Consider the following 16,497-nt stretch of genomic DNA (forward strand, 5'->3'; position numbering starts at 1 on the left):
TTTGTCTCTTAGCATTTCAATAACCCATTAGATCTCTGAGGAGGGCCCGTTTTTTTTTTCTGTTTTTTTGTTTTTTTTTTAATCCTTTTTCCTTTTTCTAAAACAATTACTCTAAGAAGCCCAATACAGAAAGCTTCAAAGACTTGCTATTTGGGCAGGTCAAGTCAAGAGCAGAATTAGGAGAGCTCTGAGACAAAACGCAATAATCCAGTGGCTGAGAAAATTCACTAAACACCACAACTTCCCAAGAAAAGGGGGGTGTCCGCTCACAGCCATCATCCTGGTGGACAGGAAACACTCCTGCCCATCGCCAGCCCCATAGCCCAGAACGGCCCCAGACAACCCAGTGTGACAGAAGTGCTTCAAATAACAGGCACACACCACAAAACTGGGCGTGGACATTAGCCTTCCCTGCAACCTCAGCTGATTGTCCCAGAGTTGGGAAGGTGGAGCAGTGTGAATTAACAAAGCCCCATTCAGCCATCATTTCAGCAGACTGGGAGCCTCCCTACACAGCCCAGCAGCCCAGAACTGCCCTGGGGGGACGGCACTCACCTGTGACATAGCACAGTCATCCCTCAACAGAGGACCCGGGGTGCACGGCCTGGAAGAGGGGCCCACTTGCAAGTCTCAGGAGCCATACGCCAATACCAAGGACTTGTGGGTCAGTGGCAGAGACAAACTGTGGCAGGACTGAACTGAAGGATTAGACTATTGCAGCAGCTTTAAAACTCTAGGATCACCAGGGAGATCTGATTGTTAGAGCCACCCCCCCCTCCCTGACTGCCCAGAAACACGCCCCATATACAGGGCAGGCAACACCAACTACACACGCAAGCTTGGTACACCAATTGGGCCCCACAAGACTCACTTCCCCACTCACCAAAAAGGCTAAGCAGGGGAGAACTGGCTTGTGGAGAACAGGTGGCTCGTGGATGCCACCTGCTGGTTAGTTAGAGAAAGTGTACTCCACGAAGCTGTAGATCTGATAAATTAGAGATAAGGACTTCAATTGGTCTACAAATCCTAAAAGAACCCTATCAAGTTCAGCAAATGCCACGAGGCCAAAAACAACAGAAAATTATAAAGCATATGAAAAAACCAGACGATATGGATAACCCAAGCCCAAGCACCCAAATCAAAAGACCAGAAGAGACATAGCACCTAGAGCAGCTACTCAAAGAACTAAAGATGAACAATGAGACCATAGTACGGGAGATAAAGGAAATCAAGAAGACCCTAGAAGAGCATAAAGAAGACATTGCAAGACTAAATAAAAAAATGGATGATCTTATGGAAATTAAAGAAACTGTTGACCAAATTAAAAAGATTCTGGACACTCATAGTACAAGACTAGAGGAAGTTGAACAACGAATCAGTGACCTGGAAGATGACAGAATGGAAAATGAAAGCATAAAAGAAAGAATGGGGAAAAAAATTGAAAAAATTTAAATGGACCTCAGGGATATGATAGATAATATGAAACATCCAAATATAAGACTCATTGGTGTCCCAGAAGGGGAAGAAAAGGGTAAAGGTCTAGGAAGAGTATTCAAAGAAATTGTTGGGGAAAACTTCCCAAATCTTCTAAACAACATAAATACACAAATCATAAATGCTCAGCGAACTCCAAATAGAATAAATCCAAATAAACCCACTTCGAGACATATACTGATCACACTATCAAACACAGAAGAGAAGGAGCAAGTTCTGAAAGCAGCAAGAGAAAAGCAATTCACCACATACAAAGGAAACAGCATAAGACTAAGTAGTGACTACTCAGCAGCCACCATGGAGGCAAGAAGGCAGTGGCACGATATATTTAAAATTCTGAGTGAGAAAAATTTCCAGCCAAGAATACTTTATCCAGCAAAGCTCTCCTTCAAATTTGAGGGTGAGCTTAAATTTTTCACAGACAAACAAATGCTGAGAGAATTTGCTAACAAGAGACCTGCCCTACTGGAGATACTCAAGGGAGCCCTACAGACAGAGAAACAAAGAAAGGACAGAGAGACTTGGAGAAAGGTTCAGTACTAAAGCGATTCGGTATGGGTACAATAAAGGATATTAATAGAGAGAGGGGAAAAATATGACAAACATAAACCAAAGGATAAGATGGCTGATTCAAGAAATGCCTTCACGGTTATAATGTTGAATGTAAATGGATTAAACTCCCCAATTAAAAGATATAGATTTGCAGAATGGATCAAAAAAAATGAACCATCAATATGTTGCATACAAGAGACTCATCTTAGACACAGGGACGCAAAGAAACTGAAAGTGAAAGGATGGAAAAAAATATTTCATGCAAGCTACAGCCAAAAGAAAGCAGGTGTAGCAATATTAATCTCAGATAAAATAGACTTCAAATGCAGGGATGTTTTGAGAGACAAAGAAGGCCACTACGTACTTATAAAAGGGGCAATTCAGCAAGAAGAAATAACAATTGTAAATGTCTATGCACCCAACCAAGGTGCCACAAAATACATGAGAGAAACACTGGCAAAACTAAAGGAAGCAATTGATGTTTCCACAATAATTGTGGGAGACTTCAACACATCACTCTCTCCTATAGATAGATCAACCAGACAGAAGACCAATAAGGAAACTGAAAACCTAAACAATCTGATAAATGAATTAGATTTAACAGACATATACAGGACATTACATCCCAAATCACCAGGATACACATACTTTTCTAGTGCTCATGGAACTTTCTCCAGAATAGATCATATGCTGGGACATAAAACAAGCCTCAATAAATTTAAAAAGATTGAAATTATTCAAAGCACATTCTCTGACCACAATGGAATACAGAAGTCAATAACCATCAGAGACTTAGAAAATTCACAAATACCTGGAGGTTAAACAACACACTCCTAAACAATCAGTGGGTTAAAGAAGAAATAGCAAGAGAAATTGCTAAATATATAGAGACGAATGAAAATGAGAACACAACATACCAAAACCTATGGGATGCAGCAAAAGCAGTGCTAAGGGGGAAATTTATAGCACTAAACGCATATATTAAAAAGGAAGAAAGAGCCAAAATCAAAGAACTAATGGATCAACTGAAGAAGCTAAAAAATGAACAGCAAACCAATCCTAAACCAAGTAGAAGAAAAGAAATAACAAGGATTAAAGCAGAAATAAATGACATAGAGAACAAAAAAACAATAGAGAGGATAAATATCAACAAAAGTTGGTTCTTTGAGAAGATCAACAAGATTGACAAGCCCCTAGCTAGACTGACAAAATCAAAAAGACAGAAGACCCATATAAACAAAATAATGAATGAAAAAGGTGACATAACTGCAGATCCTGAAGAAATTAAAAAAATTATAAGAGGATACCATGAACAACTGTATGGCAACAAACTGGATAATGTAGAGGAAATGGACAATTTCCTGGAAACATATGAACAATCTAGACTGACCAGAGAAGAAATAGAAGACCTCAACCAACCCATCACAAGCAAAGAGATCCAATCAGTCATCAAAAATCTTCCCACAAATAAATGCCCAGGGCCAGATGGCTTCACAGGGGAATTCTACCAAACTTTCCAGAAAGAACTGACACCAATCTTACTCAAACTCTTTCAAAACATTGAAGAAAATGGAACACTACCTAACTCATTTTATGAAGCTAACATCAATCTAATACCAAAACCAGGCAAAGATGTTACAAAAAAGGAAAACTACTGGCCAATCTCCCTAATGAATATAGATGCAAAAATCCTCAACAAAATACTTGCAAATCGAATCCAAAGACACATTAAAAAAATCATACACCATGACCAAGTGGGGTTTATTCCAGGCATCAAGGATGGTTCAACATAAGAAAATCAATCAGTGTATTACAACACATTAACAAGTCAAAAGGGAAAAATCAATTGATCATCTCAATAGATGCTGAAAAAGCATTTGACAAAATCCAACATCCCTTTTTGATAAAAACACTTCAAAAGGCAGGAATTGAAGGAAACTTCCTCAACATGATAAAGAGCATATATGAAAAACCCACAGCCAGCATAGTACTCAATGGTGAGAGACTGAAAGCCTTCCCTCTAAGATCAGGAACAAGACAAGGATGCCCGCTATCACCACTGTTATTCAACATTGTGCTGGAAGTGCTAGCCAGGGCAATCTGGCAAGACAAAGAAATAAAAGGCATCCAAATTGGAAAAGAAGAAGTAAAACTGTCATTGTTTGCAGATGATATGATCTTATATCTAGAAAACCCTGAGAAATCAACGATACACCTACTAGAGGTAATAAACAAATTTAGCAAAGTAGCGGGATACAAGGTTAATGCACATAAGTCAGTAATGTTTCTATATACTAGAAATGAACAAACTGAAGAGACACTCAAGAAAAAGATACCATTTTCAATAGCAACTAAAAAAATCAAGTACCTAGGAATAAACTTAACCAAAGATGTAAAAGACCTATACAAAGAAAACTACATAACTCTACTAAAAGAAATAGAAGGGGACCTTAAAAGATGGAAAAATATTCCATGTTCATAGATAGGAAGACTAAATGTCATTAAGATGTCAATTCTACCCAAACTCATCTACAGATTCAATGCAATCCCAATCAAAATTCCAACAACCTACTTTGCAGACTTGGAAAAGCTAGTTATCAAATTTATTTGGAAAGGGAAGATGCCTCGAATTGCTAAAGACACTCTAAAAAAGAAAAACGAAGTGGGAGGACTTACACTCCCTGACTTTGAAGCTTATTATAAAGCCACAGTTGCCAAAACAGCATGGTACTGGCACAAAGATAGACATATAGATCAATGGAATCGAATTGAGAATTCAGAGATAGACCCTCAGATCTATGGCCGACTGATCTTTGATAAGGCCCCCAAAGTCACTGAACTGAGTCATAATGGTTTTTTCAACAAATGGGGCTGGGAGAGTTGGATATCCATATCGAAAAGAATGAAAGAGGACCCCTACCTCACCCCCTACACAAAAATTAACTCAAAATGGACCAACGATCTCAATATAAAAGAAAGTACCATAAAACTCCTAGAAGATAATGTAGGAAAACATCTTCAAGACCTTGTATTAGGCGGCCACTTCCTAGACTTTACACCCAAAGCACAAGCAACAAAAGAGAAAATAGATAAATGGGAACTCCTCAAGCTTAGAAGTTTCTGCGCCTCAAAGGAATTTCTCAAAAAGGTAAAGAGGCAGCCAACTCAATGGGAAAAAATTTTTGGAAACCATGTATTTGACAAAAGACTGATATCTTGCATATATAAAGAAATCCTACAACTCAATGACAATAGTACAGACAGCCCAATTATAAAATGGGCAAAAGATATGAAAAGACAGTTCTCTGAAGAGGAAATACAAATGGCCAAGAAACACATGAAAAAATGTTCAGCTTCACTAGCTATTAGAGAGATGCAAATTAAGACCACAATGAGATACCATCTAACACCGGTTAGAATGGCTGCCATTAAACAAACAGGAAACTACAAATGCTGGAGGGGATGTGGAGAAATTGGAACTCTTATTCACTGTTGGTGGGACTGTATAATGGTTCAGCCACTCTGGAAGTCAGTCTGGCAGTTCCTTAGAAAACTAGATATAGAGTTACCATTCGATCCAGCGATTGCACTTCTCGGTATATACCCGGAAGATCGGAAAGCAGTGACACGAACAGATATCTGCACGCCAATGTTCATAGCAGCATTATTCACAATTGCCAAGAGATGGAAACAACCCAAATGTCCTTCAACAGATGAGTGGATAAATAAAATGTGGTACATACACACGATGGAATACTACGTGGCAGTAAGAAGGAACGATCTCGTGAAACATACGACAACATGGATGAACCTTGAAGACATAATGCTAAGCGAAATAAGCCAGGCACAAAAAGAGAAATATTATATGCTACCACTAATGTGAACTTTGAAAAATGTAAAACAAATGGCTTATAATGTAGAATGTAGGGGAACTAGCAATAGAGAGCAATTAAGGAAGGGGGAACAATAATCCAAGAAGAACAGATAAGCTATTTAACGTTCTGGGGATGCCCAGGAATGACTATGGTCTGTTAATTTCTGATGGATATAGTAGGAGCAAGTTCACAGAAATGTTGCTATATTAGGTAACTTTCTTGGGGTAAAGTAGGAACATGTTGGAAGTTAAGCAGTTATCTTAGGTTAGTTGTCTTTTTCTTACTCCCTTGTTATGGTCTCTTTGAAATGTTCTTTTATTGTATGTTTGTTTTCTTTTTAACTTTTTTTTCATACAGTTGATTTAAAAAAGAAGGGAAAGTTAAAAAAAAAAAAAAAAAGAAAAACAAGAAAAAAAAAAGATGCAGTGCCCCCTTGAGGAGCCTGTGGAGAATGCAGGGGTATTCGCCTACCCCACCTCCATGGTTGCTAACATGACCACAGACATAGGGGACTGGTGGTTTGATGGGTTGGGCCCTCTACCACAGGTTTTACCCTTGGGAAGACGGTTGCTGCAAAGGAGAGGCTAGGCCTCCCTATGGTTGTGCCTAAGAGCCTCCTCCCGAATGCCTCTTTGTTGCTCAGATGTGGCCCTGTCTCTCTAGCTAAGCCAACTTGAAAGGTGAAATCACTGCCCTCCCCCCTACGTGGGATCAGACACCCAGGGGAGTGAATCTCCCTGGCACCGTGGAATATGACTCCCGGGGAGGAATGTAGACCTGGCATCATGGGACGGAGAACATCTTCTTGACCAAAAGGGGGATGTGAAAGGAAATGAAATAAGCTTCAGTGGCAGAGAGAATCCAGAATGAGCCGAGAGGTCACTCTGGTGGGCACTCTTATGCACACTTTAGACAACCCTTTTTAGGTTCTAAAGAATTGGGGTAGCTGGTGGTGGATACCTGAAACTATCAAACTACAACCCAGAACCCATGAATCTCGAAGACAGTTGCATAAAAATGTAGCTTATGAGGGGTGACAAGGGGATTAGGAAAGCCATAAGGACCACACTCCACTTTGTCTAGTTTATGGATGGATGAGTAGAAAAATAGGGGAAGGAAACAAACAGACAAAGGTACCCAGTGTTCTTTTTTACTTCAATTGCTCTTTTTCACTCTAATTATTATTCTTGTTATTCTTGTGTGTGTGCTAATGAAGGTGTCAGGGATTGATTTGGGTGATGAATGTACAACTATGTAATGGTACTGTGAACAATCGAAAGTACGATTTGTTTTGTATGACTGCATGGTATATGAATATATGTCAATAAAATGAAGATTAAAAAAAAAAATAGATAAATAGGACCTCATCAAAATTAAAAACTTTTGTGCATCAAAAGACTTTACCATGAAAGTGAATAGATGACTTAGACAATGGGAGAAAATATTTGGAAACCACATATCTGATAAGGGTTTAATATCCAGAATATGTGTGTGTATATAAATATAAACACACATATATATATATGCATATATATATATGCATATATATATATATATATATATATATATATATATATATCCTATAACTCAACAATAAAAATACAAAGAACCCAATTAAAAAATGGGCAAAAGACTTGAATAGACATTTCTCCAAAGAGGATATACAAATGGTTAAATAGCACATGAAAAAATACTCAACACCTGTAGCTATTAGGGAAATGCAAATCAAAACTAGAGTGAGATATCATTTCACACCTACTAGAATGGCCACTATTAAAAAAGCAGAAAACTATAAGTGTTGGAGAGGATGTGGAGAAATAGGAACATTCATTCATTCCTTGTGGGAATGTAAAATGGTGCAGCCCTGTGGAAGACAGGTTGGTAGTCCCTCAGGAAGCTAAATATAGAATTATCATATGGCCCAGCAATCCCACTACTAGGTATATACCCAGAAGAACTGAAAGCAGGGACTCGAACAGATATTTGCACACTGAAATTCATAGTGACACTATTCACAATTACCAAAAGATGGAAGCAACCCAAGTGCCCATCAACAGAATGGATAAACAAAATGTGATACAGGCGTACAATGGAATAGTATTCAGCCATAAAAAGGATGAAGTCCTGATGCAAGTGATAACATGGATGAACCCTGAGGACATTATGCTGAGTGAAATAAGCCAGACATAAAAGGACAAATAATGTATGACCTTGATGATATGAACCAATTATAATAAGCAAACTCATGGAGTTAGAAACTAGAATGTAGGTTATCAGCAGATAGACTGGGTTTAGAGAATGGGGAGTTGATGCTTAATTCTATTTAAGTTGATTGTAAAGGTTTGGAAATGGATAGTAGTGATGATAACACATTATTGTGAGGGTACTTAACATCACAGAATTATAGAGGTGAATGTGATTAGAAGAGGAAAATTTAGGTCATACATGTTACTAGAATAAAATTAAAGACCGGACTGTATGACACAGTAAATCCTTTTGTAGATGGTCCACTAGTTAACAATACAAATATAAGACTGTTCTTTCATGAATTATAACAAATGTACAACACTAATACAAGGTGTTAATAATAGGGTGGTATATGGGGAAAAATACACCTAATGTAAACTACGGACAGTAGTTAATAGTATGATTTTAATAATCTTTCATCAAGTATAACAAAGGTAACAACTATTAAAAAAGAATAGTACAATTCCAAAAAGTGCTATCATCAATGGTAACAAATGTTCCACAGCAACACAAGGTATTGGCAGTGGAGTGGTGTATGGGAATCCTGTCTTTTATGCATGATTGGTCTGTGAACCCACAACTTCTCTAATAAACAAAAAAAATTTTTTTAAAGTAAACTATTTTCCTCAAAAAGCTAAAAATAGAATTACCATATGATCGGCAATCCCCCTCCAGGCAAACTGAAAACAGAGACTCACGTGGATACTTGCACACCAATGTTTAAAGCAGCATTATTCACAAGAGCCAAAAGGTAGAAACAACCTGTGTGTCCATCAACAAATGAGCAGTTAACACAATGTGGGGCACACACAATGGACTACAATTGGGCTGCAAGAAGGAGTGAAGTTTTGAGATCTGCTGCAATGTAGGTGCCTCTTGAAAACATTACGCTGAGTGAAATAAGCAAGGCACATCAGGACAAATATTGCATGATTTCACTTACATAAATATCTAGAAATAACAAATTCATAGACAGAAACTACATTAGAGGTTGCCAGGACATAGGGGAAAGGGGAAAGGAGATTGCTTAGTGGGTATACAGTGTTTTTTTGACATTTTTTATATTTTTGATCAAAAATTTTTTATATCTTTATATAAAATATATTTTCAGATATTTTCATATTTTAAATAAAATTTTTGATTTTGATATTTTTAAATAAAATTAATTAAAAATTTTTGTAAACTATTTGTACCTTTCCATACTATACAAATTTTCTCATGTTATACATGAACTCTCTCTTTCTTCCTTCCCTCCCTCCCTCCCTCTTCCTCCATTCCTTCCTCTTTACTTTCTTTCCTTCTCTCACTCTCTCTTCTTTCAGCTAGCCATCAGAGAATCTCTGGGCAGGAGAACTATGGCCCATTCTTTGTTTTCTTCTTTGTGCATCTGTGTATTTAAAAAAAAGACTTTTAATGTTTGCTTTCTTGCATTAAAGAAAAAAAGATATGGTTCTTCATCATATAACAGTGAAAACAACTCTTAAAAGGAAATGGTATCCTGGTGTTGTGAAGTAACATAAGTGTATTTCCATCATCGCCATGCTCTACATTTTGGGGTCTCCAAATAAACATTGCAACCGTTGGCAAAAATAAGTGAAATTACAAGTAAAATAGAGTGACACTAGTACAGCCAGCAAAAACTTGGCATCCTGTGTAGACCGTGCCGGACCCTGAGCCCTCCAGAGCCTGGAGCCAGTGTCAGGCAGTGACCCTAGAGGGAGAAGGCAGATGACATCAGCCCCAGGAGGTGACCCCAGCATGGAGCCCCTGCAACCTAGGGGAACATCGCTGGTGGCCCTCAGCCTTCCTCTAGGCACAGACATCAATGTCCCTGGGCTCAGAATTGTCCAGGGCAGGATGAAAAGAGCAAAGAGAGTAAAGAGTTCTGGCCCCGCGGGCCGATGTCCCCCAGGGGTGTGCTGGCCAGCTCACCTGCCATGCTCACCTGCCTCACCCTGCATTTTCTTCACCTGGCAGAACTCTGGCCCCTGCCTGCCTGCACTTGAGCCTCCAGACGTGTCTCCTCTGCCTTGTTCATCTGAGGCAGCTCTTTCCACGCTCCTCCCTGCTGCCACCACTTCTATGGCTTTGAGCCCTGCTTGTGCTTGCTGTAGTCACTCCACTTCTCCCCAGCTCAGTGCCCGAGACCTCTCCTCCCTGGATGTGAGAGCCCCATTCAAAGGGTTTCTGAATTTAAAGGGTTTCTGAAGTCAAAAGGTTCAGTTTAGACAAGGAAGGCATGACAGGAGAATAAAAGAAAGAAATGGAACTACCTGGCACGACTCTTAAATAATGAAAAACAGTGCATACTAAAAACACTACTCTCCTGGCATTAGAAAAAGCCCAAATGCTAATAGGGCAGCTTCTATGCTCTGGAGGAGCTGTTTTCCTTGAGAATTGGAGGTTTCTCCAATAACAAAGGATACCCTATCTAAAAACCCCCCTTGAAGTCAGAAGATGGGGCTCCTGTGCTGGACACCAGCGCAGAGCCCGGGCAGTGGTAGACTTGGGCGGGGTGGGGGGGGGAGGCAAAGGAGAGTTGCCGTGCCAGGCGAGGAAATTAGGATGCAGAGTGGTGGCCCTGGAATGCCAGAAGGCAAGAAGGGTTTTCTGCCACATCTGCACACGCTGCAGCCAGGAGCCCCGAGGAGTGCTGCCATCTTTAATTCAAAGGCATGCCGACTCCACCAGGTGAGGAGAGAATCCTGTTATACTTCAGCATGGGAAATTCCCAGTGGGAACAGCTGCATTTTATACCAGGTTAGTGCCTCAGCTGTCAACATTTAATAAGCACTCCCTCCTCTGGAGCCCCCTGGCACTCGGCAGACAGTTGCGTGTGGGCTGGCCCACGCTTTTCACTGCGGTGCCCCAGGGCCTCCTCGTGTGCTAGGAGGCTCCCAGGACATGGGTGCCTAATTGGGTTTGCAAGTACTTTGGGGCTGTCTTACATCTGGGCACCTGTACATCTCCCCAACTAGATTATAGATCTATGAAAGCACAAAGTAGCAGAGCTACTTTTCTGTAATGCTTTTCTAAATGTATATGTACTTGACTTGAGAAGGATTCTAGTCTACTTTTGTTGACAGCGGAGAGTCATCAAGCAGGGTCCTGGTGGACCTGGAAAACAGCAATGTTGGATTTGAGGTGTGGTTATGTGGTCCTACATGCGTCTATTGCGTAGACAGGACAGCAACTTGTGAGGGGGAACAGACCAAGGAAGACTGAGAGAGATAAGAAAAAAGTGTAGAGAGAGCACAAATGAGCTCATAGAACTGTATCAGTCTGACTTGGCTAGTGCCCATCTTGAATCTGGATCTTCTAGAAATCAAATTCCTCATTTGCTCAGTGAATCATTAGCCCATCAAAGCTTTTTGAATATCTACAAAGATGAGATCAAGTATTCATTTGGCGAACATTCAGGTACGCAACAAATGCTTATTGAGGATCTTCAAAGAAAACCTAGAAACTATTCCTGCTCTTGAAGACACCTCAGCTCTTCTGTGGAATCAGACAAGCAAACCAACAATTATAAAGCCATAGGTAATCACTCTAAGTTGGATACTTAGAGCAGTTGCAGGTTTACAGAAAAATTGTGCAGATGGCAGGGGCCATGAGAGGAGACATGCCTGGGGAGACAAGAATGCCAGTGTGAGGAGGCAGCACTGGAGGTGGGATTTGAAGGCTGTTTGCCAAGGAGGCGAGCTGAGGCGTGTGGATGGGTGAGGGAAGTACGTTGAGGGAATGGGGCAGAAATGTGCTCTGTAGGGTCACACGGAAGAAGGAGCAATCACTGAGCAGCGAACGTTTGCCCAGCACTGTGGCAGACACTGCAGAGAACTGCAAGCCCACTGGGATACTTACATTTCTTCCACCAACCACGACAAGCTTGCAATTTAGTGAGTGATAGACGCATATAGGACCACATAACCGTAACTCAAGTCAGAGTGAGCCGAGCCCTTCACGGGTGACCCTACGCCGCAGGTACTTTTCTGCCCATGAAGCTCTTTCATGACTTTACGTCACTTTAGCAAAGCATTACATTCTCAATTCCTATTCAACCAGACTTTTGCTGTTATATAAATTTACAGCATGAAAATAAGAGACAGCCCTTTGAGAGTAGGGGTGTAAATATCTGGCAATTCTCTTTCGTAGTGGAAAAATGCAGCTCAATCTTTTGCAAATAGCGCAAAGGTGGCAACCTGTCCCAAAGGCAGAGGCCACCCCTCTATACACTGGCTGTTAATGAAGCAGAAGCTGCTCCACTCTCCACTCTCCACCCCCTGAAATGTTCTCATCTCTTTTAAAGTGCATTGTCGGCGTCACGTGCAAGGAGATGATCCATCCCCAAATCACACAGGGTGGGGAGAAAATACTCTCAAGTCTGAGACATGTGTGTGCAGCAGCTTGGAAGTGGCTTTGGCCATACATGTGAGGAGGTGATGCCAAGAAAAAGGTGCCTCTTTCATAAAGAACCAGAAATTACTGTTTGGGCAATAGTAAAGTTTTGGTAATGGATGATGGCGATGGTGGCACAACACTGTGAATGTAATTAGCACTACTGAACTGCGTAATTGAAAGTGGATAAAATGGGACATTTTAGGTTATATATATGCTACCAGAATAAAATTTTTTTAAAAAATCCATAGAGCGATACAATACAAAGAATGAACCCTAATACAAACTAGGGACTATAGTTAAGAGTATAATTATAAGAATATTGTTTTATCAACTGTAACAAAGGTACCACACAAATGCAAAATGTTAATAATTGGTAAAACTGGGTATGTGTTGGGGGAAGGGGGTGGTAAATGGGAACTCTGTGCTTTCTGCACAATTTTTCTGTAAACTTGCAACTGCTCTAATTTGAAAAAAAAAAAAAAGGAACCAGAAATTCTAGGCCCCTCATCTCATGCCATCTTTTTAAGAAATTCTAGGCTAAGCAATTCCACAAATTAATTCCCTTTGTGGAGAGTATGGGAGCTGACATTTTTCTGTACATTTAGCCTAAATAACTCTTGTTAAAAACACAGCCCCATTTTTCTTCTAAGCTGGATTGTAGAGAGCAAATAGTAAATACTTGCTCAGTGAATGAATGAATGAATGAATGAATGAAAGGCCATGACTTAAGAACACACACAGTTAAATCCTTACGTTTGTTAACTGCACCTATTCAGTTCCTACAGCAAGAATTCAAAAAATCAAACATCTGATACTTAAGTTCTTCCTTGTAGCATATCTCAGACGTGAAAAATGTAATTTATGATGAGGTTGCCTTTTATAATGTCCATCCATCAACAGGACAGAAGAAGTCAGAGCTGCAGAAGAAAATCTAACATAACATAGTTCATATTAACTAGAGCTGGCCAAAGAATGCCAGAGCTAGCTGGTAAAGTGTGTATAATGCTGAATACTGAGTGTAGGATGAACTTGCAAGGGTATCCGAGGAACCAGGAGCAGGTACATAGTCACACTGGTCTTATTACCATGCCTTTTACGGGTGACCAGAGTAAAGAGATGCTAAAAATGTAAACTTAATTTTTTTACCCTAAATTTACAACATCAAATTCTCTGCAACTTTCTCAGCCTTGCTAAGAAACTGGACGCAACGGACATGCACCAATCTCACTCCCAGGTTAGTGGGCAGATGCTGTGGTAGCCCCAAGCCAGGGCAGCATACCAAGTAGAGAGAAGAATTTCAGTGAGGCTTGGATGCTCCACCTCTGCAGAAGGCGTCCCAGTCTTTTCGAAAGGGACAATGTCACCTAGAAAACTCGGGGCTGAAGGCAGCATGGGGACTTGGGGCTGATTCTAGAGACTCATCTTCCACCCCTTTTCTCCCTCCTGCTGGCTCCCAGGCTCCAGGGAAATGGCAGGCCTGGGAGGAGTGCAGGCCTGTGTGCAGAAGGAGGCAGAGGAGGTGGGTGCAGGGGGCAGGTGACACACCCACCCCTGCTGAGCACTGCTCCAAGCAGATGGGCGAAGGAAGAGCCCGACTGGCAGGCTAGCACGAGCAGTGGGCCTTAAAGTGGCGGCTCCCGGCTTTGGGGCAACCTCCCACCACTGACCTGATAGTGGGCAGCTGACTCCACTGGCTGCACTGGAATGGAACCCTTTGTTCTACAGCAGCAACGCCCAGGAAATCTTATGGTTTAGGAGCTCATGATTTGAGTTTTTAATTAGATTCTGTTTTCAGGCCTCTATGGAGAATACCATAATTCTAAATTCTTATAAACAAAACCTTCTAATTATAAAAATAACACAAAAACATTTCTTATTGAGAGTATTTACTTAAAAAAGAATGTTTTGTGAAAATGATTCACTCCTGCTCCCAATCAGCAAAACTATATTCAAATATGATCGGAAATCTCATCAAAACAACTTGAACGTGGATGTGATTTTTAGCCTATTTAGCCTTCCCCTTTGGCTCTCTGTCTTGGGGGCATGGCTCCACCTCATTCCAGACAACAACCAAAAAAGCCTAGGAATTACCTCTGCCCAGTGACTAAGGACACTTATATAGCCAGGGCTCTCAACGGGGGCTTTTGGCCCCCTAGGGGGCATATGGCAATGTCTGGAGACATTTTTGGTTGTCTCAACTGGGGGTGGGGTGGAGATCCTACTGGAATCCACTTGGTAGAGACCAAAGAAGCTGCTAAACACCCTGCAATGCACAGGGCAGACCCCACAACAAAGAATGTTCCAGTCCCAAATGCCATTAGCACTGAGGTGAAGGACCCCTGCTGACATAGCGCTTACCATGTGCTGACACTATTCTAAGTATCTTATGACTAGTAATTCATTCAATCTTCACAGTAACACTGGGAGAGATATTATCATCCCCAGTTTGCAGATGGGGAAACTGAGGCTCAGAGAAATTAAGTAGCTTGCCCAAGATAAGACAGCTAGTGAATATTCACAGCTCAGTGGAAACTGGAACCAGGCCACCTAGCTCCACAGGCTATCGGTCACACGCCAAGACACTGCCTCCCTGCTGCTTGTCCTCTTTGCCCACATGTAAGCAGTCACTAAGTCCTTCAGTGCCTCTTCACATCCTCTGGCTCCGACTCCATCACTCTGTCCCACTGCAGGCCTGCCTTCTTTCTTCCCTGGATCATGGCAACAGACTTCATCATCTCCCTGCTCGAAACCCTTCAGTAGTAACCTATCACCTACAACGTGAAGCCCAAACCCTTGAGGATGACCTCCAAGCACCAGAATCATCACTCTCCAAGCCATCCTCAGCCTCCCAAACTCTGCATGTCATTAAACATGTCGTGCTGGCTCACCCCTCTCTGCCTCTCTACTCCTTCTTCTCTATCTGCCTGCAACTCCCGCTCCACCTCCCTTATCTGGCAAACACCTGTGACCCTCCATGAATCAGTCCCAGCAAGACTTCCCTAAACCAGGAAGACTTCCCTAAACCCCCCCAGCCCTCCAGGTAGAACTGACCACTCTCTTCTTTGTGCCTTCCCCTTTCACATGCATAGGCTTTCAGTAAAATGTATCACCGGTTTTCTTTGCTTTCAAGTCTTTTCCTCAAGGGCAAGGGTATTGTGTTCCTTCACTTATCTCTGAAGTCTACCCGAGTAACTGAGTTGTCACTTAGCAAGTATGGGAAGAATGAAAGATGAAACAACCCAAATTCTTGAATGCTTCCAACACGGGGGAGGTCGTGTCTGCAAAGGAAGTCTATTCCACCGGACCCTGCCATTCTTAAGAAGTTCTTACCTGAGGCAGAAGTTGTCTCTGTGTCACCTCTACTCAGGGATCTGGTTCAATGCCCAGGAATATACCAGGTTGTCCTCACCACTAACACGATTATCATCGTCCCCTGTTAATATCCCCTTCCCCAAACTGAATCTCATCTGCTGCTTCTCTTCCTAACATGCATGGTTTCAAGATCCTTCCTAGCCCTAGAGTGTGTACTTAATTACTAAACAAACCGAAATCACGATGCTGTCTAACGAGAAAGGCAGCATTTGGGAAGGATATGCAGATTCCTAGGATGATACTTAAAGTATCCTTCAAATCAGTGATCTCAAATTCAAAGTCCTAAGGGCCTAGGCAGGTCACCACATGAATGAAATAGGAAGTGATAAAATAGTGAGGGGCTGGGGACCAACAGAACACGCCGGCACTGCCTCTCAATTGTTGCCACGTAGGAATGGAGGCCCAGGGTTGCCAGATCTTTGGACTTTTCCAGAAAAGCTAGAAATCTGCATTTCAATGCAAGCTTTCAAATACAAGTAACTAATTTTTTTTTTTTTAATTTACATCAATCCAAGTTCCAGACCAACCACATTTGGAGGCCAATCTGACCGAAGGCTGT

At 41.3% G+C, this 16,497-nt stretch overlaps 1 protein-coding gene across 1 annotated transcript in view; it reads right to left on the reverse strand.

Moving 5' to 3' along the window:
- Positions 1–16,497, reverse strand: part of SEL1L3 (SEL1L family member 3) — a 124,663-nt gene that overhangs the window by 68,169 nt on the left and 39,997 nt on the right. The gene's annotated exons all lie outside the window — the stretch shown is intronic.

The sequence above is a fragment of the Choloepus didactylus genome, chromosome 3 (assembly GCF_015220235.1).
Source record: "Choloepus didactylus isolate mChoDid1 chromosome 3, mChoDid1.pri, whole genome shotgun sequence".
Taxonomy (NCBI): Eukaryota; Metazoa; Chordata; class Mammalia; order Pilosa; family Megalonychidae; genus Choloepus; species Choloepus didactylus.